The following is a 23,732-nucleotide window of genomic DNA, read 5'->3' as shown; positions in this document are numbered from 1 at the left end:
CCACCATGATGGTCAAGGACTCACCCTCAGAAACTATAAGCCTCCAAATAAACTCTTTCTCCTATAGGTTGCCTCCGTCGTGGTGTCTTATCACAGCAATAGGAAAGACACTATGACAGCATTACAAGGCAAGAACGGGTCAGTGGACAAGCTGTGTCACCACGTTCTTTCCTCCTTGTCTCCTTCTTGGCCATTGTGGCAGGTCTAGAGCTTGGCCTCAGCTTCCTCCTGTATATACCATCTTTCCCTCCCCTGACCCAGCTAGATCATGGTTCAAATTCCACCTTCTCTACCAACTTGCCTCCTAAATCTGAGCAATGGTGATTCTCTTGGTCTCCCAATAGGAGAGCCATAAAGTCAATGGTTCTCTAGGGATGAACAGGGCCTAACATAAAGCCACCCAGAGTCCAGGAGAGATACCTTAGGAGAGAGCTAGAATCCAATAGCAGCAATAATTCTATCGGGCCAAATTCAGAGGAGTCAGTGAAGTCCAGGGATTTGTTGCATGGGGGATGCCTTTTACTGTTGTGCCATGAATGCCATCAAGGACCTCATATATAGTTAGGCAAGCACCCTATTACTGCGGTACACCCCTGCCCTCAGAAGTCTCTGTTAAGCCAAAAGAGGGGGAAGTCAGTGTTTCTCAAAGTGAGTCACCAACCCAAGGCCAGGTAGATAATATTGGTCATAGGTCTAACAGTCTTATTGAAGTCATTATGGCCAATGTCCTTGAAGGCAGGTTGGCAGGCTACCCTCGAGGGCTAGAGGGTGAACAGGGCCGAAGTGTCTGGTGTCAGGAACCTAAGCAGGTCAATTGAGGTCACCGTCAAACCCGATGCAGGCAGGCGCCCCTCCCTGCAGCACCTCTACCCTGCCAAGCCAGCTGTTGCTTTAGTGTCTACCTCAGGCTCATTTAAATAATGGAGCCAAGTGTAAAGATGAGAGATAATAATAAAAAGCTCTGGAAAGTATGCAGATGGGGACTGTGAACTCAGAGGAGCCTGGAGGAACAAAGATAATCAAGAGTATGATCAACAGCCGCAGGTGTGCTCTGGGGCTGTAAGAGCAGACACATCCTGGGAAGGGGCGGAGAGACTCTGCCTCTCTCCCAGGAGATCTTATGCCCACGATCTCCTGCGGCTCCAGAGGAACCTGGCAGATGGAGCTCAAGCTTTTTCAAGAGTGGATGGAAACAGACTTTCCTGTCCTATCTACTATCAATCTTTCTCCCTTAATGCAGGATTGATCCTGGTGCTGCAGCCACAGAGAGGCACTAAAAATCACGTCCAGTGTCTCCCACGCTGTGCGCTGTGTCCGCAACTTTGAATGGCTTTCAGCTGGCTCAGAGAAAAGCCACCGTGTCCTGACTCTCCAGACCTCAGTTCCCTTGCTCTTCCCACCTCACTGCTTCTCACACATCCCTGGCTCCACCTACTCAGGCTCTTCCTTTCCTAGAACTCTGAGCCTGAGCTCTCAAGTTTGGGTTTCATCGGGACTTCCTGCCTCTGCAAACGTCACTCAACTTTCTCTCTTAAGGCCTTACCTTGCTTAGAACCTGTCACATCTCATCTTACTTTTATTCCAAAGAAAATCTCTACTTATTTTATTATACCAGGTCACATAACACTTTTTTTTTTTTCATGAACTATATGATGTACTTTGGGTACTATCCCAAGATCCCACTAGCCCCCATCCCAACCTCAACCCCACTCCCACCTTGACCTTCTCCTTGGTACCCTTTGCATGCTAGGCAGTTTCTCTTCTACTTTCAGGCCACACATACATGTACGATATATCCACAGACATAAAATCTAGAATGCGCAAATGAAAGAAAGCATACATACTTGTCTTTCTGAAACTTGTTTAAATCACTTAATATGATTATTTCTGCTTGCATCCGTTTTCCTGCAAATGGTGTAACTTCTTTATAGCTGAAAAAGAATTCTGTCACATGCACAATTTCTTTACCCATTCCTCTGTTCGTAGACACTTAAGCTGATTCTTTAATTTAGTTATTGTGAATGGAGCCGCTGTAAATATGATGTGTGAGTGAGAAAGCCACTTCAAATCTCTTTCTCCTGACTCCACAGGAAGCTCATGGAGAACAGGGCCTTTGCTTTGAGCACTCTGGCATGGACACAGCACGCCCTCACCCACCCTACTCTCCCTCGTGTCTTTCCAGCATTGTCAGCATTACCTGGTTGAGTTTATAGTTTCTGTGGAGTAGAAAAGGTCCAAGTTGATTTTGATTCTCCCTTTCTTTTCCCTGTCTTCCTCTCTTTCCCTTCTGTGGTCTTGCTGGACAAACAATTCCTGATGGCTGGCTTACTCCAAAATACCTGCCCTCCTTCCTGGAACTCTTCGAGCCTAAGCCCCACCAAGTTCGGGTACATGCAACAGTTGTTGGCTGCCCTTAGGGTCCGGGAAATTTTAATCTCACTTACGGTGAGATTGCAGTGGGCCAGTACCTTCCACAAGGCAGTGTCAGGGAGAAATGGATTAGAGAGGAGGGACAGAGGCACAGTGTGGCTCTAGCCACACAGGAAGGAGCTAGGACCAGGGCTCTATGGGAAGGGAAGGGGGTGCTTGGTAGTCAGGCATAAGCTGCTGGGAGGCAGAACCTCATAGCAAAGCAGGGCTGGCCCACCCCGGCCAGGGGGCAGTCTCCTAAACTTCACTAGCTGCCATATTGTAGATTCCAGCTGTTTGCGCATGACAAGGAACGCACCCTGCAGCTCTGGTCCCCATGGAAACTCACCTCTTCAACAAGTGAGCCATGTCCAAAGCAAGTCTGATTTCTGCAGGGTCTTCTAGGCTGGAGGGATTGGCATAGCCAGTGAGTCAGGCCACACTGTCCAAAGGGCAGAACTGTAAGACTCAAGGGCAGTAGAGGTGGACACCAGCCACATTACTGACCTTATAAATAGAATTTATAAGGGTACAAGGGAATGCTGCCTGTCTTGGTCCACCCTACCAGCCTCATCTCGATTCCATCTGTCTCACCATCAAAGGGCTGCTGCTACCAGCAGTATCTCATGTCATTGCACGTGTGTGTGTACGACATGTACATGCATGCCTGCATGCAAAATTTAAACTATTAATCAACGAGAATCTCTTGGAATTTTTCTTCCTCCAAACAAGCCTGAATTCCCTCCACAGCCTCCATGCCTTCTCACTGCTTTCAGGCTCCCTGTTGAGATAACTCAGTCCCAACAGTGATACCCACAACAGACTCTCCAGGTGTTCACTGGGCTAGTTTCTGGCCATGTTCAGAACGTAGCTCAAAAGTCTCTCTGCAGAGAAATGTGTGCTGGCTTTCCAGTCTGCAGACTAGCCCCCTCCAACCTCCTCACCATCTATCCAAATTCCCATGACCAAGCAGAGCTTCAGCGTATGGTCCCTGAACTAAGGAACTTCCACGGAAACTGCTCAGAGCTGCACAGCGGAAGCTTCATCCGAGACCTGCTAAGTCGGAATTCACACTTTAACAGGATGTCCCAGGTCCTCAGCATAGGCACGGGAGTCCTGAAAGTGCCTAGGAACATTCCCACGGCCTGCAGCTGGCTGATAGCTTTGATTACTAATCACTTATCTCAAACTCAGACACACAGAGAGAAGTATGAAGGCAGAGAGTTTGTCTGACCTGTTTATGATTTTATTTCCCACATCTGGCACCATATCAGGTGCACGGTAGGTGTTGAATACAAACAAATTAATTGGTGAGTTAAGATATAAAAAGATGAATGTCAGCTTCCAAAGCTTCTCAATGACAAATGTTCTATGGGCAGTAGCCACGTCTCTTTTCTGTCCCCCTGCCTTCATCAAGCACTTCTCTGGGTAGGATAATCTGTGCCAAGTTCTGGAAATAGTGATAGGGTACTGACTGGTCACAAAGACAAGGATCCCCCAAAAGAAACAATCCTCACACAGTCTCAAGCTGCCTTCTAAGTACATATTCTTATACTCATAAAACAGTGCACCTGTTACCCTGCAGAGAAGCTTCACTATGCAGCAGACAGCAGTCAATACAGAGTCACAACTGTTCAGTGTGCAGAGATAAGTGATTGTTGGAGCGCTAGGCCTTATGCGAGATGTCTGTGTCACATTTCTTCACTTCCAAGGCTCAGTCAACAGCACAGAAGAAGGGGGAAGATTGCTGCAAGATAGGATCTTCTGGACATGGAAAGGCTGTCAAGAACCCACAGTAGCTCTGGTTGCCTGCACAAGACCTACACAAGATCAAGGCATCCAACTTGCCATCCTGGGAAAGGGAGGAGCCCCAGCCCTAACTGGAAAGTTCTTGGCAGTTGGGAGAGGCAGTCAGTGTGTCCATGCTCCAGTGGACATTCATCCTGCTTGCATGCCCATGTGGGCAGCTCTGATTGGATACAGAAGAAGTGGGTTAGAAGAAGAAGGGAAAGGAGAAGGGGAGGAGCAGAAAGAAAGTATGGAGAGAGAGGGAGAAGGAAAGGGAGAAGAGGAAGAGGAGGAGGAGGAAGAGGAAGAGGAAGTCCTGTGAGGCAATGTTGAATAGAGACATACAGGAGGAGCTGGAAAAGCACCAAGTGAGTAAAAGAAAGACAGAAAATAAAAATCTAGTCTTAGTCTCTTTTTCCTGATTGTTCTTTTGGCTTCTAACTCCCATCCAACAAGATGCATTTTCAGTACTGATGGCATTCTGTGCCTCTCCACAAGTAGCCAGCTTTAATCCATTTCTTGAAAGTGTAACCTCCTGCCCAAAACAGACACAGAAAACACTCCAGTCTACACTCCCACATGCAATGGGCCACCTGAGACCCAATAACTTCTGCCCTCGCAGCCTAAGTGTCCTCATCTGCCCACTTCCCATGACAGGATGTCTGTATGTGGTCTCTAGAGAGCTGTGTTTCAGGTCTAGCTGTAGGTCACAATTTCTTGCTTTTCCTTAATTAAGAATCATCCCTGTGGTTTAATTTGCTGTTCTCATTCCCCCTGGGGAGGCTCCTCTGCAGCCTTACAGGCTGAATTTATGTTTAAGAGAGTTTACTCCAAGGCATCACATCAAAAGTAAAGAAACAGAACCATATGATTATTAGAATACAAGCAGAAAAGACATTTGAAAAACAGTAACACCTACTTATAAGATGAAGTAAAAAGTAAGAATTGAAAATCAAGAGCTCGGTGGCTCCTGCTTTTCCAGAGAAGCTGAGTTTTCTCTCCAGCACTGACACCAGGAAAATCAACTGCCTGGATTTCCAGCTCTAGAGAATCAGATGCCTGCTTTCCAGCCTCCATGGGCACACACAAATACTTGGATTGCCCCATGGCATGCGTGTGTGTACACATGCATACGTGCTCACATGTGCACACAGGCTAAAATAACAAACTTAAAGCCGTAGAATTACAAGGGAAAATGACAAAAACCATTTAGCAGAAGTTTACAAATATTAAAATTAAAAAATCCATTAAAATATGCCATTAGGGATGCCTGCCATCACTGATGTATTAATCCACGTCTTCTAAGTAGTTCTAGACAAAACAACAAAGTAAGGAAAATTAAATGAGCCTAAGAATGAGGGAACAATGAGACAAGACTCCCTCTATAGCAAATGTTTGGTTTGGTTACATATGTAGAAAGACCATATATACTAGTTCTTAAGTATTCTTTCCTAATAACTACGATAAAGCTCAAGGACATTAAAATGGAAAAATGGATTCTGTATATACTACTAACAAGAACCTAAACGTAGAAACAGTAGGAAAACCTACAATATTGGAAGAATAATAAAATATATCAAATTTAGCAAGAAATCCATGGGGTGTACAGGAAGAAATTTATAAAATCTAATTAGATGGCATAAAATAGATCTTATCAACTGAAAAGTGAAGCTAGGTTCTTCATTAGGGAAATGTAACATAAAAATGTCAAAATTATATGTATAAATGTTCAGAATGTAATGATCCTCCTATTAAAGCATGAATAGCATCTTTCTTGTTTTTTGAAAGTGAAATCATCTTCTGTTCATATGGATATGAATCTAACACTTTGAGGTTTTTGTCATGGCTTAGTCAGTAACTCCAGCATCCCTGTAAAACCCACAGCAGCATACAGCTACAGTCCCAGATAGGGGGAGACAGAAACTGGGGATCGCTAGAGTGCGTTGGCCAGCCAGTCTAGCCAAATTAGTCAGCTCTAGGGTCTGTGAAAGACCTATCCCTACATATAATGTGGTGGAAATTGAAGTAGACACACGACCGGCTTCCACATGCATGCACACGTATGTACCTAAGTGCACAGATGCACATACCCACATCAAAATGACCATATGTCACACACTCCTCCACAACAAATAATATATACACACATGCAGAGACTGAGATAGGGCCTTTGCCTTGCCAAACATCAACATACAATACCAAGACGTCTGAAAAAGACCAACATAACATTATTACCAGAATATTATCACTAGAATAGGAAGAGGTTTCCATGTGACTCTTTCAAACATCCCTACCGTTAGTTATTCCTACCCTATGGCCCCCTCTGTCACACCATCCCACTCTTCTCTCCTCTTAAACCTTCCTATTTTTGCCTATCTTTTTAAGAAATTTCTCTGCCATGTCCCATTTTTATTTTCCTAGCTTCTGAAAGTTCTCCATTTAAAACACACAAAGGTTCGTAATGACATTCTGTTATACTGCCTAGCACAATTGTCATCAGAAGGGTGTCATCCAGCAACCAATAGGAGCAGATGCAGAGACCCACAGCCAAACTCTAGGCAGAGCCAGCGGAACCCTTCAGAAAAGGGAAGGAAGGATTGTAGGAGCCAGAGGGGACAAAAACCCTAGAGAACACGGCCCACAGAATCAACTAAGCAGGGCTCATAGAGGCTCACAGAGAGGGAATCAACAGACACAGGCCCTGTATGGCTCTGAGCTAGGTCCTCTGCATATGCATTATGGTTGTGTCGCTTGGTGTTCTTGTGGGACTCTCAACAATGGGAGCAGGGGTGTGTCTGGCTCTTTGGTTTTCCCTCCTACTGGGCTGCTACATCCAGTTATGATATGAAGGTTTGTGTTTAGTCTTATTAGGCCAGGTTCGGTGAATATCTCTGGGAGGCCTGCTCTTTGTTCTTTTGTTGTTGTTGTGGTGGTGGTTTTGTCTGTCTGTCTGCTTGTTTGTTTGTTTGAAGGGAAAGAGAAGAGGAGTTGATCTGGAAGAGAAGAGAGGTGGGGAAAGACACTAGGAGCGGGGAGGAGGGAACTGCAATCTGAATGCAATGTATGAGAGAAAAATACTTAGATCATCCAAATCTAAGTATTCAGAGCTAGTATCCACATGAGAAAGAGCATGTGTGGTGTGTCTTTCTAATTGTTAATTACCTCCCTCAGTATAAGGGTTTTTCTTTTTTGACCCATCCACTTACCTGCAAATTTCATAATTTCACTTTTCTTTACAGCCAAATGAAATTCCACTGCATGTATGTACCGCATTTTCATTATCCACTCATCAGCTGATGGACATCTAGGCCTTTTCCACTTCCTGGCTATGGTGAGTAGAGCAGCAGTGAACATGGATGAGCAAGTTTCTCATATAAAGTCCTTTGGGCATATGCCCAGGACGAGACCAGAAAAAAAATCAGTGGAAAAGAATAGACCAGCCTAAAATATATCCTAATAAATGTAAGATTTTAAAACATGGCAGAAGAGGCATCAATGTTCATTGGGGAAAAATGGCTTATTGGGTAAATGGCCATGCACAAATGACTTTAAATTAAAAGGATATGGACAGTGAGTACAAGGTTAGAATGAAGGAGTGATTCCCAGTGTCTTGTTGCACAGGAAAAAGACTGGAGACACAGTACTATGTTGTGGTTTTAGAAATGACATGGGAGACTTTTAATATTCTCGCTCCAAGAAATAGCAAACGTTTGATGTGAATGACAGTCTGGCTACCATGTTCCATCATCACAGAATGTCTACCTATATTGAAATAGCACTCTGGACTCAATGACAAGATACGTACAATTACTATGTGTCAATTAAAATATAAATGTGGTGTTTGGTTACTGCCCTCTGCCAAATAAATCGTGTGGATTAAAGAAAAATCTAAATATAGTTATATACAAAATCAGCACGCAAAAAGAATATCTGTCTAAAGTCAATAGAGGGATGATATTCATTCCAAGAACAGGGGTGCTAATTTCAAAGGGGGCATCTACATACATTTCTATAGAAACAAATGCTAACTTGACTCTTTGTAAATGTAAGCCATAACCTGTATCCTTGTAGCTAAAGGTTACACTTCTCAAGTTAAGAAAGGAACCAGACTTGGAAAGGCATTTTCCATGCAGATAACAGGTAGTGAATTGCTACGCATGCCACACAAAGAACTCTTACAAATTGAGAAATAGGAGCAATCCCATGGCAAAATGAACAAAGGCTACAAACAGCCAATTCATCAAAGAACAAGCTTAATAGACAATAAATACATGAAAACATACTGAGATTCACTGGTAATCAGAGAAATGCAAATGAAAGCAAGGAGTTATGAGTTCACACTCACGTCCCAGCAAAAATTAAAAAGAGAGTTAAGACCCACGGCCAGAGCAGATGATGGAAAAGCTCTCTTGCTTATTAATGCAGGGAAGGGGAATTCTTCCTAAAAAGCCATATGGATGCATCTATTAAAATTAAAAACACATGTACTCTCCAGCCCAGAAGCTCTGATATTGTGATTCTGTCCTACAAAAAAAATAAAAGTTTCAGGGTCCAAAGATAGATGTTTATTACAGCATTCTTCAAAGAGGAAGAAAACACTGATACTAGCACATGCCTATCAGTAGGGAAATATTGATTAAATTATCGTATGTTCACAGCAGGGAATAACACAATGTGGCATGCAACCCAATAAACGACAAATGAGAATCAGAACAGCAGCTGAGATTAGAATTATGCAAAGAAGTATGCATACTACAACACCCTGTTTTAATAAACAAAATGCTTTAAAGGAATTTTACATAAGGGCTGGCAAGATGGCCCAGGATACGAGCACTCACTGCCAAGCCTGACTACCTGAGATATATCTGCTTGGAACTGGACGGTGGAGAGAGAGAAGCAACCATCACATTGTCCTTTGACCTCCAACCGCCCTCTGTGGCATACACACACCCCTCACACACGTACAAAATAAATAAATGTAGTAAAAATGAAAAAATATTGAAGAGATCAAACATAACACATACAGAGACATACAACCACATAAAATGGCAAGCACACAAGACTATTAACAGAGGCTTATGGGGTGCCTGGGATAGAGTGGCAGAGTTGATCAACATAAAACTTGGAAGAGACAAGGCAGAACAAAGCAAGCTTCAGATCTAAAAGTGCCAGCAATGAAAACACCGCGTGTGATATGACCTCATTTTTACAAGGTCAGCATTTGATCCAATTCACTTCTTCTTCCAGGACCATCCCCAACACAGTCATAGCAGTGGCACAGTACTGTCCTATCAGCAAAGTCACCAGCTACCACTCGAACACTTGGACATGCAGCCTTCATGCCTCGTGGTGCAAAGGGGTGGACATGAGTGCTAGGGAGAGATGGTTTAGTGCAGTAGTTCTCAACCTGTGGGCCATGATCCCTCTGGGGGTCTCATAGCAGATATCCTACATACCAGATGTTTACATTCTGATTCATAAATGCAGCAAAATTACGGTTATGAAGTGGCGATGAGATAATTTGAAATAATTTAAAATAATTTAAAGTTGGGGATCGCTACAACATGAGGAACTGTATTAAAGGGTCACAGCATTAGGAAGGTTGAGAACCACTGGGTTAGTGCCTAAGAGCACTTGCTACTCCTGGAAAGGACCTGAGTTCTGTCCCCAGCACCCATGCCACTGGACAACTAACAAGCTCCTGAAACTTCAGCTCCAAGGGAACCTGTGCCTTCTTCTGCCTTCTGCCCTCTATAGACACTTACACACACACACACACACACATACACAGAGAGAGAGAAAGAGAGAGGAAAGAGAGAGGAACCATTTCCTAAAGAGGGAGGATACAGAAGGTTATAGGGATAACAGACGGGATAGGTCAGGAGAGTCATACATTTTCTCCTCATGCCCCGTGGATGAATCACAGAACTCAGTCAACCACTGATCAGAACTATTCAAAACATTGTGTCTACACTGAGTAAAGCTCCTTCCTCGGTGTCATCCCCTTAACAACATGACAACTCTTTGCATAGTGTTCACACAGTATGGGAGTTGGTACATAATGCCAAGCTGACTGCAAGGCTTGTCAGAGGTTAGATGTAAAATGCTGTGCCTTTGTACAAGGGACTTGAGAATCCTTAGCCTGTGGTACCCAGAGAAGGTCTTGTAGTAGGGACATTTGTGGTTGTACCTAATAGCACACCCCTACTAATTCATAACTGAATAACTGAGAAATATTTGGGGACCTGGTAAGATGGCTTTTACATCTGGCGTCATTGAAGATTGGACATTTTAACTTATCATTAAATAAACTGTACCACTGTAAAAGCAACAGACAGTTTTTGACACTTCCTTATCATCATTTGACTATTTTGAAATTTTCGTTTAATTGTGAGTATGGAGGGAGCATATGTGCCAGCGAGGGCAGTGTCACTGGCAGCCAGAAGCAGGCGTCAGCCTCCTGGAGCTGGGCTTACAGGTGGGTGTGAGCTGCCTGGCCTGGCTTCCGGAAGCTGAACCTGAGTCCTCCGAAGGAGCAGCAAGCACTCTTAACCGCTGAGTCATTTCTCCATCTTCATGTTCCCCTGGCTTTGCTGTTATCTATGCTTAAGGCTTTTGACAACTGTATCACCTACAAGGCAGAAATAACAGTACACGTTTTGTCCCAACATCATGTCCAGTGATGTCACACTGGTGTCTGGAATCAGTGACAGAGGGCGTGTTTACATCACTGAGATAGTCAGGCATCTCAAACCAAAGCTTGCTCCGTTGTTTGGACGATTGTCTGGGTTTAAGGGAGTGATGGAGGCGCTGGGCGTGTAGCTCAACTGGTAGTCTGCTTGCCTAGGATTCACGATTACCTGGGTTTGTTCCACACAAGATGAGCATGCTGGCCCTTTCCTGTAGCCTCACCAAGATCATGAGTTCAAGGACAACGTCTGCTACATAGCTTGAAGTTAGCCTGGGACACAGGAGACCTGGTCTTGAAATAAAAGAAATGATGAAGAACATGAATAATAGAGATTATGCTTAAAAGTTAGAGTATCTGCAGCTGAGATGCTGTGAACAGCACAAACTCCTGGTCAGCACTCTTGAAGTTATTAAAAGGTGTCATCCAGCTCTACAGAGCTGCGGCTTAAGACACAGTCGGCACACAGCGACATTCTGCCTTGTTTTTATTCCCAGTCTTGTCTTACTAAACGTGATAGCATTACCTTATGTCTCTATTAATATAAATGAAAATGTTAACACACACTTGCTTGTGACAGATGCTTGCTTGTCAATTGCCATAGGTTGGCTTAACACAGGAGGTAGAGAAGTTAGCAAATATGTTCTGCAACAAATGGACTGTCTGTGTCCAGTGCACAGTGCAATGTTCACAGTGTAGAACATTTATATTTTATCACCGTTATTTGCTGTGCATTGTTTACGTGGACATTGTCTCTTACAAGCATGTGTAAAACGTGCATATTTCCCCCGAGAACTGACTGTCAATGATTAGTGGCACACCGCTGGCTAGCTTATCAATGACCGTCCATACTCACGCATTATCAGAAACATAAACCAAAGCGAAAAGTTAAGCAACTCGCTGGCCATTCATCCAGGAGGCTCTCTCAGTTTGCCGCCATTGCTCTGCATTCTCTCAGCATCCTTCACATCAGGTCACCCCTATGATCCTATCTGGTCCTTCCTCTCTCAGACTGCCACCTCATATAGATTAGCTGTTTAGCACATGAATGACCTAATGAATTGTGAAAAGAGAGTGAGGGAAGGGCCTGGTGCAAAGGCCCAGAGCCCGCTTTCACGCAGGGAAATAGCAGGCAGAGGGCCCTTTAAAAGCTTGCCTGAAGCTTCAGCAGGAACTGAACCTTTATCTGTTTGTTATTCTGTAGCCAAGCTTTTGGGATGGGTTCATTTTAACCCTCCTGGGCTGTGGACAGATCTGAAACAACTTTCTATCTGCTTGCTTTTTAAACCTTTCACATCTAGAGTGGAAAAGGTACTGAATTTGGGAATGTTCACACCTGTAGTGCCAGCACTCGTAGGGATGAAGCAGGAAGGCTGCTATTAGTTTGAGGCCATCCTGGGCTACATGGTGAATTGCTGGCCAGGGCTCATGCAGCAAGACCTACCTCACAAAACCCAAACAAACAAACAAGTAAATAAATAAATGTTACGGCACAAATAAAGACATAGTCTCAGAATATTGACAGGAAAAGTTCCTGGCCCCTGGTAGGGTCTTTTATTTCTTACTGATGGATAAACTGAAAAAGCCAACACAAGTGGAATGTTCATGCTGCCCTCTGCGTCTGGTGCAGCAGCCAATCTGGAGAGCTGTGACAGGGAGTTCAGAGAGGCTGAGAAACACAGAAACACATTCTTATTGCCTAAAGGAGACATGCTCACTTTTCCTACTGATACCATTCCCGAGCCTACGGCTTGCAGGATTGCACAGTAGCTATGAACACAGACTTTGGATATCAGCCTTGCTACCATGCCCCACTGGCTTTGGGCAGGGCAGTCAACCTTGGTGGACTTCAAGTGTCTTAGCTATGAAATGAGAGTTACATAACACTAATACCAATTACTAATTGTGGGGATTCAAAGTAGGCTGTGTAGGTTGGCTTGGTCTTACAAACCTGCAAACCCAGCTACTCAGGAGGTTGGAGCAAGAGTATGCAAATTCAAAGCCAGGCTGGGTAACTTCGTGAGACCTTATCTCAAAGTACAAAATGAAAAAAAGAGGGCTGGGATGTAGCTTTTGCCTACTATGTGAATGGAGTACCTGAGTTCTATTTCTATTACCACCAAAAAAAAAAAAAAAAATCACGTGTGCACAGGACAAAACAGCTTTATGTGCAATAGTCACATTTGGGAAACAAAGCTGGGGGGAGGGAGCTTAGTACATAAGAGCAGACAAATTATAACATACTCATAAAAAAGGAACAGTACACAGCAACAAACAGGAAATAAACTGTTGGCATACCCCACAACATGGTTATGTCTCAATACAATTTAGTGAGAAAAAAAAGCCAAACTTACTAATAAATGTTGCAACAGCCATGTCATACGCAGAGAACAGCTACTTGCAGCAGCTGGGGTTACCTACACAAGATCAAAGTAGCCTAAAATTCTGGCATGGATTGGGGAGGCCCAGGAGCTGAGGCTTCATTAGTATTTTGTGGCTTCTGGGGGGGAAAGAGTCACTTTTCTTTAGGAATGTGGCCACTGGTGGTTTACTGTTGTCCTAGTGGGTGGTCCCTACACTCACGCACACATGGACAGGGCGAGCTGGACTCAGTGGGTGAAAAATAAATTAAAAAATTTAGATGTTGTACTGTGCGATTTAAAACACACAACATTGTAGGAAATAAAAGCACAGAAAGCAAAAATGGAAAGGAGGGGGACTCGACTAAAAGGCATGAAGACAGGGGGGCAATGGGGGCTACGGCACGTGTTTATCACTCAGGTGCAGAGAGAGTTTCGTGGCGGCCTCTGTGTGTCAGCCCTTATCACATTGTGCACTCTAAAATGCAGAGTTTAATAAATGCCAGTGATACCTCCCAAAGCTGCTGAAAACTATACAGCGAGGCAGAGGCAGAGCTCAGGCAGGCCTCTGCTCTGCAGTAAGCTGCTCTCTGATACTGTCTGTTATGACACAGGTAATGGTGTGGTTGGTGGTTGAGGCTGTGACAGCACCTCTCCTGCCGCTGTCACTGCTGGGGAGGGCTGCCCCTTGATTCTGTCCCTGAGACATCCATATACCTCTCCCCCGTCATCACTTTGATCGTCTAAGGCCCAGTATGATTTGCATCTCCTCAACACTCAGAGAGTCTGTCCTTCCATTCTGTGACATCCCCCATCTGGAGAAACCACTAACCAGTTCTCTTCACTTGACACTAGTCAAGAGCCTTGACCTTAGGCTCAGCCAGATGTGAGCTTGTATTTGCTTTATTGCCCCCTAACCTGGACCAGCCTCAGTTCTCTGTCTACAAACAGGAGCTATTAATGAGCGGCACTGTGGGATCGTTTACAGAAGGAAGTACAGGAGTGTAGGGAAGTTAATTGCATACTCATTCAACACATGGTTCTTTCATGCCTGTCTCCAGTCTCCGGGGCACAGAATCTGTTGTGGGGAGGGAGTTGTCTCACTAATGTCCACTCCTCTTCCTAAAGCCTGCTCAGATTGAGGCATAGAACAAAGGCGTGCCAGACACAGTTGCCAATAACCTTCGTTTCCAAGCAAGCCTAAAACAATGCCACCTGAGGGGAAAATAAACCTAATTTGTGGTACTAGGCTTCCAAATTTGACAGATCCAACATCGTGCTAAAGGCAACCATGAACTGGGGCAGGGTCCCAGTGTGAGGGCACAGGAAGTATGTCCTGTGCCCAGAAAAGAATAGAGAAGTATTTGTTCTGTGGCACCTTGCTCCCTGGAGGAAAATAAGGAGGCAGGGAGTTCTGAACAGACTATGTCAAGCTTTACTCTTTCATATGCATGGAGCTTAATTCTTTCTCATCCCTCAGTGGCCTGAAGCCAGCAGAGGGCAGACAGGCAGAGGAACCCTTCTAAAGGAGCTTCCACCACAAGAAGAGAAACTCCAAGAGTAGAAAATAAACATTGTGTCCAAACCGAATTTTCATTTGAGGCTTTTATCAGTTGGGGCATTGGCTTGCTGGCTGTGCCTTCAGTGTTACTGTCTGAGCATACAGAAAAGCCCAGTGAAAAGACAGCTACAGTCCTGCCGGAAGTCAGCACTCACAGCAGCAGGCCCCCAGGGTGACAGCTCTCCCTGACACACCTGCCAAAGCTCCTACAGACAACGGAGCTGCCAGCCATTACTTCTGGGTCAGTACTGAATGAAAGGGAGTCTCCTCCATGCCAGCCACCCTAGTGGCTGAGGGAAGTCAACCATGCCACCCCTTTGACTTGTAATATGACTTTTAACTTTTAACTTTTAACTTTCACTCAGCTACTTCTCCTCCACAGAGGCTTCAAATTGATCAATCATGACCTTAAAGTATCTCCTGGAAAACAAAAGTTACAAATGGCTTCACCAATGGTGGCTCAGGAAGTCAGGGGTGTCAGGGATGGCTTGGCTGTAGGGGAAACACAGATGTCCCTCCGCAGGGAGGATGATACACTGATACACTCTGAGTCCACGACAGCACCCTGTGGTCAGTACCTGCCAGGAGCTGTTTGTTCACATCAACCACTGGAAAGCTGGGATTTCTAAACCTGTGTTTGCACCTCTCTGCTTTAGGTTGAGGTTCAGGAATTTTAATTACTCCTGGCTACAGTTCAGCTTTACCAGAATAGAGAAGGCAAGGAGGTTCAGGCATTGTCCCAACTAGGCAGGATCACTGCTGGCTTTGGCCGGGAGTGGGAGTCACTGAGCTAATGATAATGTCACCTATGTCATGAGATTGCTGTAAGAAGCTGGGTGGCGGTGGTCCATGTCTTTAATCCCAGCACTTGGGAGGCAGAGGCAAGTGGATCTCTGTGAATTTGGGGCCAGCCTGGTCTATAGGGTGAGTTCCAGGACAGCCAGGGCTACACAAAGAAACCCTGTTTTGAAAAACAAACAAAACAAAACCAAAAGAATAAAATAAGGCCATGCCAACAAATTCCCCTGAACCCAGCCTCTGACTCAAGGTTAAAACTTTAATAAAACACTTTGGCCAAAATCTTGTCAGGGAAGGAAGGGTTATCTCATCTTACACTGCCAAGTCCACCACTGAGGGAAGGAAGGTGGAGAAAGGGTTCAAGGCCTGTGCAAGGGAACTAAAGCAGAAAGCAAGAAGGAAACACAGTCCCCAGCCTGCTCTCAGGCTCATACTCAGCTACTTTCCACCACCAGCCTGGGGTGACTCCGCCCACAGTGGGTGGAGCTCTCTTTCACCAATTAAAATAATGAAATGAATGGACTGTCCATGGACTGTCCATGGATGTGCCGAAAGGCCAATCTGACAGACACACATCTTCAGCTAGCTTCCTTCTTCCCAGGTGTGTCCAGCTGAAAACCAAGATGAGTCCTGGGAATAACCTCAGAGCTTCCTGCACAAACCCACTGCTGCTGAGAAGTTTTAGTCATGTTAACTGCCTGTTAGGTGGCAGGCCTTACGTCCTCCAGTGCAATTGTGAATTAAGTAATTTGCAGGTGGCTTTGCGAGAAAAATCTTTTGCCAGATTTCAAGGGTGCATCATTTAAATCCAACCTTTTGGGAACCTCCACTATTTTTCCTTAAGGCCACCGTCTCACTGTCTGACAGCCTACAGGCAAGCCCTTCCGCGGCTAGAGATGGAGTTCTTATGTGGCTCCAATATAGATCCCAGGAGGATATAACTACTCTCCTCTTTTGACCTTGGATTCTCACTTACATGTGTGCAAGCCTTTCCTCAAGCCCACAGAGGCACTTGGAGAAAACAGATCTGAATAGGAGCTGCGGCCTGAGCACATACCATGAGTGTCTCTTCCTCTTTATTCTTTTCAGAACATTGCCATAAAGACTTTCTTGCTCATACTTAGCACCAGCACGTATCCTGGAGAGCCTCTGCTGTACAGCTTCTGTAGCAGTCTGATGTGGTAATCTGTTTCATGAAGCTTCCCTTCAGTCTGCATGCTCTGGGCCATGGAACTTGGCAGGCCTTCTCATGCTGGTTAGGTCAGAGAGTTCTTTATGACCTCCTAACCTGATTGAGCTATTCGTGTGCTTTGACTAGAGGCTGAGAGCAAAGGCAATGCCAGCTCTGGTTTCTCTGCAGGTGCCCCATGCACATTTCCTAGCTGGACCTCTAGAGGAGAAAAGGCATCACAGTCACTGAATAAGAGCAGTTTTGATCACCTAAAAGCCATACTGCCTCCAGATAGGCGAGTAACTGTGGAGCAGATGTGCAGAACCAGTTAACGAAACTTCAACTGACCCCAGATATGCAGGACACTTCAAGCCTTCAAAGTTCAACCGAGAGGAGCTCAACGCTCACCAAGTTCTAGGCAAGCCAAATGTGAAAGCCGTATGCTAGCGATGCTTCACAGTGGTACGGCACAGACTCCTTCACAAACCTGCAAAGGCTGCGTCTGGAAGGCAAGAAGGAAGTAGCTGAGCAGCCTTTGCCTGTGCCTGCCAGCTACTCTTTGATTAAGCCTTAGGGCAGCAAAGGAAGTGGTAAGGGGCATTCATTGGGTGACCTTGAGGTCAAGAATGCCACCACCTCAATCCAAGAGGAATCGAAGCTTGATGATTTTCTTGAACATAAAAAAATTATCCAATTCCACAAACAGACGCAATCACTGGCTATGGAGACAACACTCAACTTGACACCAATTCACTCCAAATGGATGGCTTGTCTCCTCTCTGTCACCCAGAACAATTTTACCATCACAAGCTCGCTTTTGAAATATAAAATCTTGGGAGAATTACAACTTTCTCTATAGCATTGATTTTTTTCCCTCTTTTGCAGAAAGCTATTTTAAATATCCTCTCCCCCCAAACTTGTGTGGGAGTACCAATCGGCCACATTTAATTGGCCAGACTGCTAGCCTCAGAGAGGCAGCACTCTTGAGAAAATTAAACATAGATGTGATTGTTACTTTGCTCTGTTACTGTGGCCACAGAATGGCAAACCAATCTGTTGAAACTGAAAAATCTAGCCACTTGATTATCTGTCAGGCTTATATAGCTAAATATCTCTCAACAGGCTTTGTTTTTGTTTATGTTTTCTACTTAGCAGAGGTGAACTTTGAAGATATTGTTAACTGGTGACGGTACATGACCGGGACCCTAGTTCTTCCTAACAGCTCATCAGTTCCTTAGGCAAAGGCTGTAAAGACAGACTGACCATCACACACTCGCATGTTCATTTGGTCTACAAATGTTTACTTTGCCTCTGTGAGGTGCTGGGGAGAAAGAGTGTGCAAACAAGGCATCCCGCAACTAGTAAGATCAGGTGAGACTGGAGAGAATGCCAGGAACAACTGGAACCCTGTCCTGGTCCCTACCGGGAACATTTGTCAATATATCCAGATACTTTTGATTTCTGATAGGAGGTTAGGTACTGCTGGATCTAGGGGTGAGAGGCTAAGTGCACTGCTAAATAACCTATAAGAACATGGCAGCTGCCACAGCAGAGGATTATCTGGTCTCAGCCATCAGTTCTGTAAATGCTGAAATTCTGAATATTGAACTCATTTTTTTTTTTAAGAACAAAAGGCTCTGCCCATTGGCTCTGTCTTACCCATTCCTGACATTTGCCTCAGTAGAGGGTTGGGCAGAGGCAGGAAAGTACCCTGTAAATGAAAGTTGGATAGGTGGGTGGATGAAAAGGTATGTAAATGGTTGAGTGGGTAGATGAATGGATGGATGAATAGATAAGTGGGTAAGTAGATAGGTATATGAGTGGATGGATAGATGGGTGCATGGATGGATGGACACATGGATGGATGGATGGATAGGTGAGGAGATGGATAGATTGGGTAGATGAATGGATGGATAAGTATGTTGGTGAACAGATTGGTGGATGGGTATATTAATAGGCAAGTGGATAGATGAGTGGGTAAGGTCGATGAGGAGATACATGAGTGTACCTATGGTAGGTAAATGAGGATGTGAGTGGGTGAGTAGATGGGTGGGTGAGTGGATCTATAAATTGATAAATGGACAGATAGAGAGGTGGGCTAGTAAATGGGCGGACAGATAGATACATGGGTCAGTAGGTGGGTGATAGTGGGTGGTTTGATGGATGAATGAATGTGAGATGGGTTTCAGGTGAGTGCATAGATGTGAAAATGAATGGATGGGTGAGTGGTTGCATAGGTTTGTGGATGGATGGCTCAGTGAACTAGTAACTCAGTGAACCAGTAGGGAGGTAGCTAGGTAGGCAGGTAAGTAGGTTGGTTGGTAGGTAGATGGATGGGTAAATGAATGTACAAATGATGAATGGATGAACGGGTGTGTGGAAGGACGGATTGATGAGTGGGTACGAGGGTGGATGATGAGTGAGTGGATGGTTCCCACAGGAGTAGATGATATCAATCAACACAATACATCTAAGTTCCTTGGGACATCAAAAACTTATGGTTATAATATCTGCTAGAGTTTACATGGCTCAAAGGAGAAAAAATATTCAGTAATGTTGACATGCATCCACAGGACTAGGCTTAATGATAAATCTCGTGTTTTGTGAGACACAAAGCTTTCTTAGCCTCTTTTTAGTTGTTCTTTTAACTCTGATAAGATGCACGGGGCTCTTTCTGCAAACCTTCCCAGCCTGAAATGAAGATAATCTGTCTTCTTTTATTTCTTAACCACTGGAAATGAGAGTAAATTCGTCATATCTTACATTCTGTAGATTCATTTAGTCAATTATTCTACTTTGGGTCTGAACTCATCCCTAGTAATGTACAATCTGTTTTAGATGTTAATTTTTAATGGTGTGATTTTGGCTTGTCCTTCAAATGAGTTGAGTAGAAACACTGATTTATTTTTATCCCTTTCATCAATGCCAGGGAACAGAATAAATTACTCAGGAATATGTTCTCTTGTCTTTGCTTTCCCTCCCATAAGAGATTATGAAGATGAATGTCCAAGGATTAATCTTTTCTCTAGCAGCCTGGCTAGGCAGACCAGCTGTGAACAGGTACCATGTGGATGTCATGTCAGGGAACACCCCAAGGCCAGCATGATCCTTCCCTGCCTTTTGGGAAGTCACAGTTCAGAGGGACTCAGACCATAGTGCTGGCAGGTACACTGGCATCTAGAAGCTAAGGTATGATGATGTACTGGTCATGATTTCTGTAAAAAAAACAAAAACCCTGCCTTAAACAGCTTGGTAGAGGAAGGATATGTTTCGGCGCCTGGTCTCAAAGGTTTCTACCCATCCGTAAGTCTACTCACCATCCATTCATCTATACATCCATCCACCCACATAACTATTTACTTATCTACGCATCTATTCACCTACCCATCCATTTGTCCACTCACTTACCATTTTATATACCCATTCAATCACCCATCCAAGTAGGGAGAGTGTGGTAAAGCAAAGTAATTCACATCAAGGCAATTAGAAAGAAAAGAAAGGGGAGAACAGAGAGGATCCATGACAGAAAACCATTCCTAAGGATATGCCCCCCATGACCTTCTCTCTCCAGGGAGGTTTCACTTCCAAAGTTTCCAGAACTCCCAAAACAGCATGGGCAGCTGAGGCCCAACCCTTCAATACCTATGCCATTTGGGGGAACACTTCACCGACACTATGACAGAAGCTGAAAACCAATGACATGTAAAATGTGGTCCTGAGACCAGAGACCAGGCCTTAGGACTAGGTGTCCAGCTTGTGGCCAGTGGGCCACACATGGCCCAGAATAGCTACGAATGCAGCTCAACACAAAATCACAAACTTATTTACGACACTGAGTATTTTATGTTTTCTTTCTTCCTTCCTTCTTTCTTCTTTCTTCTTGCTTTGCTTGTAACTCAACCGCATGGTTCTGGAGCTTGTGCTGTGTGGGTGACAACATCTTGTCACGGTATCATAAAAGCTAAATGCTGTGTGTCAGACACCCTTGCCTTAGATGAGTATACTTCTCTGATCCTTCTTGAATTTGGTTTCTCATTAAAAATCTCCCAAGTAGAAACACACACTTGAGGCAACTGCGGAAAGCCTCTTGGACTGAAGACTCAGATGAGATGTGTGTGTTTTGCTAACAAGGTCTATCCAGCTGAGCTCAGCTGTCCAATCGCCCGCTGCCCCCCCCCCCCCCCCCCCCCCCCAAAGCCTGAGTAGTCTGTTTGGAAGCTTACCAAACACCTGTCACCATCACTGTGCTGATGAGCCATATAGACTTGGCCAAAGTTAAAGGAGGTAAAAAAGAAAGATTCCTTTGTTTGCTCAACAAACACCCACTGTGGCAGGCGCAGTGCCAGGCAGGGATGACAACCAGGCAGCCGGCAGATGCAGTCACTGCTTTCAAGTTGCTCGGCGTCCACTGCGGGAGAGAGGTAGAGGTGTGGCTTGGTTTTGTGCTTCCTTTATTGTCTGTAATTCCTTAAGACCCAAAGAAAGAGGCAAGCTTCTTCAGCTATGTCTCTCAGCTCTTTGCCTTTTGGATGCTTTTACGTGTCAGCCTGTTCCCCGCATTTCTGGCATTGGCTTTGAAAAGGTGCAAGTAAGAAGTCTGCAGCCGGGTAGTTGCCAGTAGACATCCACAGGTCACTTTCAATCAAGAACAGGGCTCTCACATATGCTTGCGTTCTTTTTGCTTATGTTCATGGCCTCGTGTTAGACGTGGATGCAGGAGTTCCAAGCATCATCTCTACATCACACTGAATGCATGCCAACACTGACTAAATCTGACTCTTCCGCTAAAGTATTGAAAAGCATGGCTTTCTGTATTTCACTCACATCTAATTGGTCACAATCCTCACCCGTGGTTACCTCCGACTGGGAGGTGCCATACAAAACAGGGAGCCTGTGAAACAGTCCACCTGGAACACATCACCAAGGAAGTATCAGACTTCCACACTGGATGCATACACTGCAGCTACTAGAATAACCATTTCTGAAGTCAGGCCTCGGGTGAACTGCAAGCACCTGGCACACCCACCATCTCAATCATCAGAAAAAGTCTCAATTTCTTCAGCACAGGATAAATTTGGTTATGGACATAGAAACTAGCAGAGACCGGAACTGACTAGCCCAAGGTCAAAGACTCTTAACTCTGCCACTGAGCACGTATGCATGTGCAGTAAAACTCCATGAATCGTGTGCCCACAAACTACGTACTGGTGGCAAAGGGAAAGGAGTCATGAAAGTGAAAGGGGAGGCTGGCGGTTGGTGCGATCTTCTGAAAGCCTATGCTAGAGAAACACACAGGTTTGTGTGGGGCTCAGTGGCCGGGGAAAGGCCTAGTTTCTAAAGGGAGATGGGAGGTATCTGAGGATGCCCTGCAGACTCCAGGCTCACACACACACACACACACACACACACACACACACGCACGCACTCACGTATCACCACTACCTCCCAACACTGTGAAAGAGTTTAACCCACGCACTCATTTCTAGAGCAAGTACACTCTGGTTTAAGAATTCCGAGGTGGCACTAGGAAGGACTCAGTCACATACAGAAACCAACTCACACAGTTCTTCCCATCCCTGAGCTAAAGTTGTAGATAAGAAATGTTCTGTTTTGTGCTAGATAAGAAATATTCTGTTTTGTGCTTCAATCATTGGCCAGACATGTGCACACGGACAAGAGGGCCATCCAAAATGTATGTGAACTCAAGAGGTTCCCTTCACCCTGTTTTTTTTTTTCCTTTTAGAAGTTGAAGCTGAGGGTGACAATCAAAGATAAATAAGTCTTCAGGATGTGTGAGCCCAGAAGATAGGGCAAAGGACAAATGGAAGCCAGTAGGAAAGCCCTGCAGGGGCCAGAGCCTCAGAGTGCCAGTATCAGGCCGGTGCTATCTGAACAGTGGTCCCCAAAGGTGCCCATATCTGAATCTTCACAACCTGTGAAAAATCACCTGACACGTGTGACTGAGGTGGGGACAGCGCCGCTAGCCATCCCCGTGACCGGAAGCAACACAAGTACACCTATAAAGGGGAAACAGAGTAAGAGGAGCCAGAACAGTCAAAGGCAGACACCGGGCCCGATAGGGAAGAGACTGTGAGCCAGGGAGAATCTACAGCACTTGTTCTCAACCTGGAAGCCGCGACCCTCTCGGTCACATATCAGGAATTCTGCATATCTGATATTTACATTATGATTCATAACAGTATCAAAATTACACTTATAAAGTAGCAACAAAATAATTTTATAAAAGCTGGGGCGGGGGTCACCAGGACCCGAGGAACTGTGTCAAAAGGTTTCAGCTTTAGGAAGGTTGAGAGCCAAGGCTCCAGAAGCTATAGAAGGTCAAGAAATGGATTTCTCCCCTCAGTTGTATGACACCATTCTATTCTCTGAGGAAACCAAATCCACTTCCAAATCCAGCCGGGCCCTCAAGTGGGCTGTCTCTCCCTCATATTTAGTTCGTAAGAAATCGTGGCCCTGAACTGCCTCTTTGTAGAGTGCAGAATTCCCTTTTTACCCAGTTCATCCAGGATCAGACACTGTCCCAAGCCTGGCCAGTCATATCACTATATCTCTTGGCCACAATGATTGGTTTGGAGCAGATAATATGACTGGATTTAGCCAGTTTATGAAAGGTTAAGGGGCTGTGGCCTTGCTGGAGGAGGTGTGTAGCAAGAGGTGGATGTTGAGGTTTCAAAAGCCCATGCCAGGCCCAATCTCCCCTCTTTCCCTCTAATGTTTGGTTAAGATATTGGATGTCAGCTACTGCCCAGCACCATGCCTGCCTACCACCAAGTTTTCCACCATGGCGGTCATGGACTAACGCTCTGAAACTGTAAGCAACCCTCCAGTTAAATGCTTCCTTTTGTAAGTTGTCTTTTGTAAGTTTTCTTTATCATGCTGTCTCTTCATAGCAATAGAATTAATGGACTGTGTGTGTGTGTGTGTGTGTGTGTGTGT

The sequence above is a fragment of the Psammomys obesus genome, unplaced genomic scaffold, assembly GCF_907164565.1.
Source record: "Psammomys obesus unplaced genomic scaffold, mPsaObe1.curated_primary_1811, whole genome shotgun sequence".
NCBI classification, from domain to species: domain Eukaryota; kingdom Metazoa; phylum Chordata; class Mammalia; order Rodentia; family Muridae; genus Psammomys; species Psammomys obesus.
The sequence above is the reverse complement of the archived record's forward strand: the minus strand, read 5'-3'. Positions refer to the sequence as shown.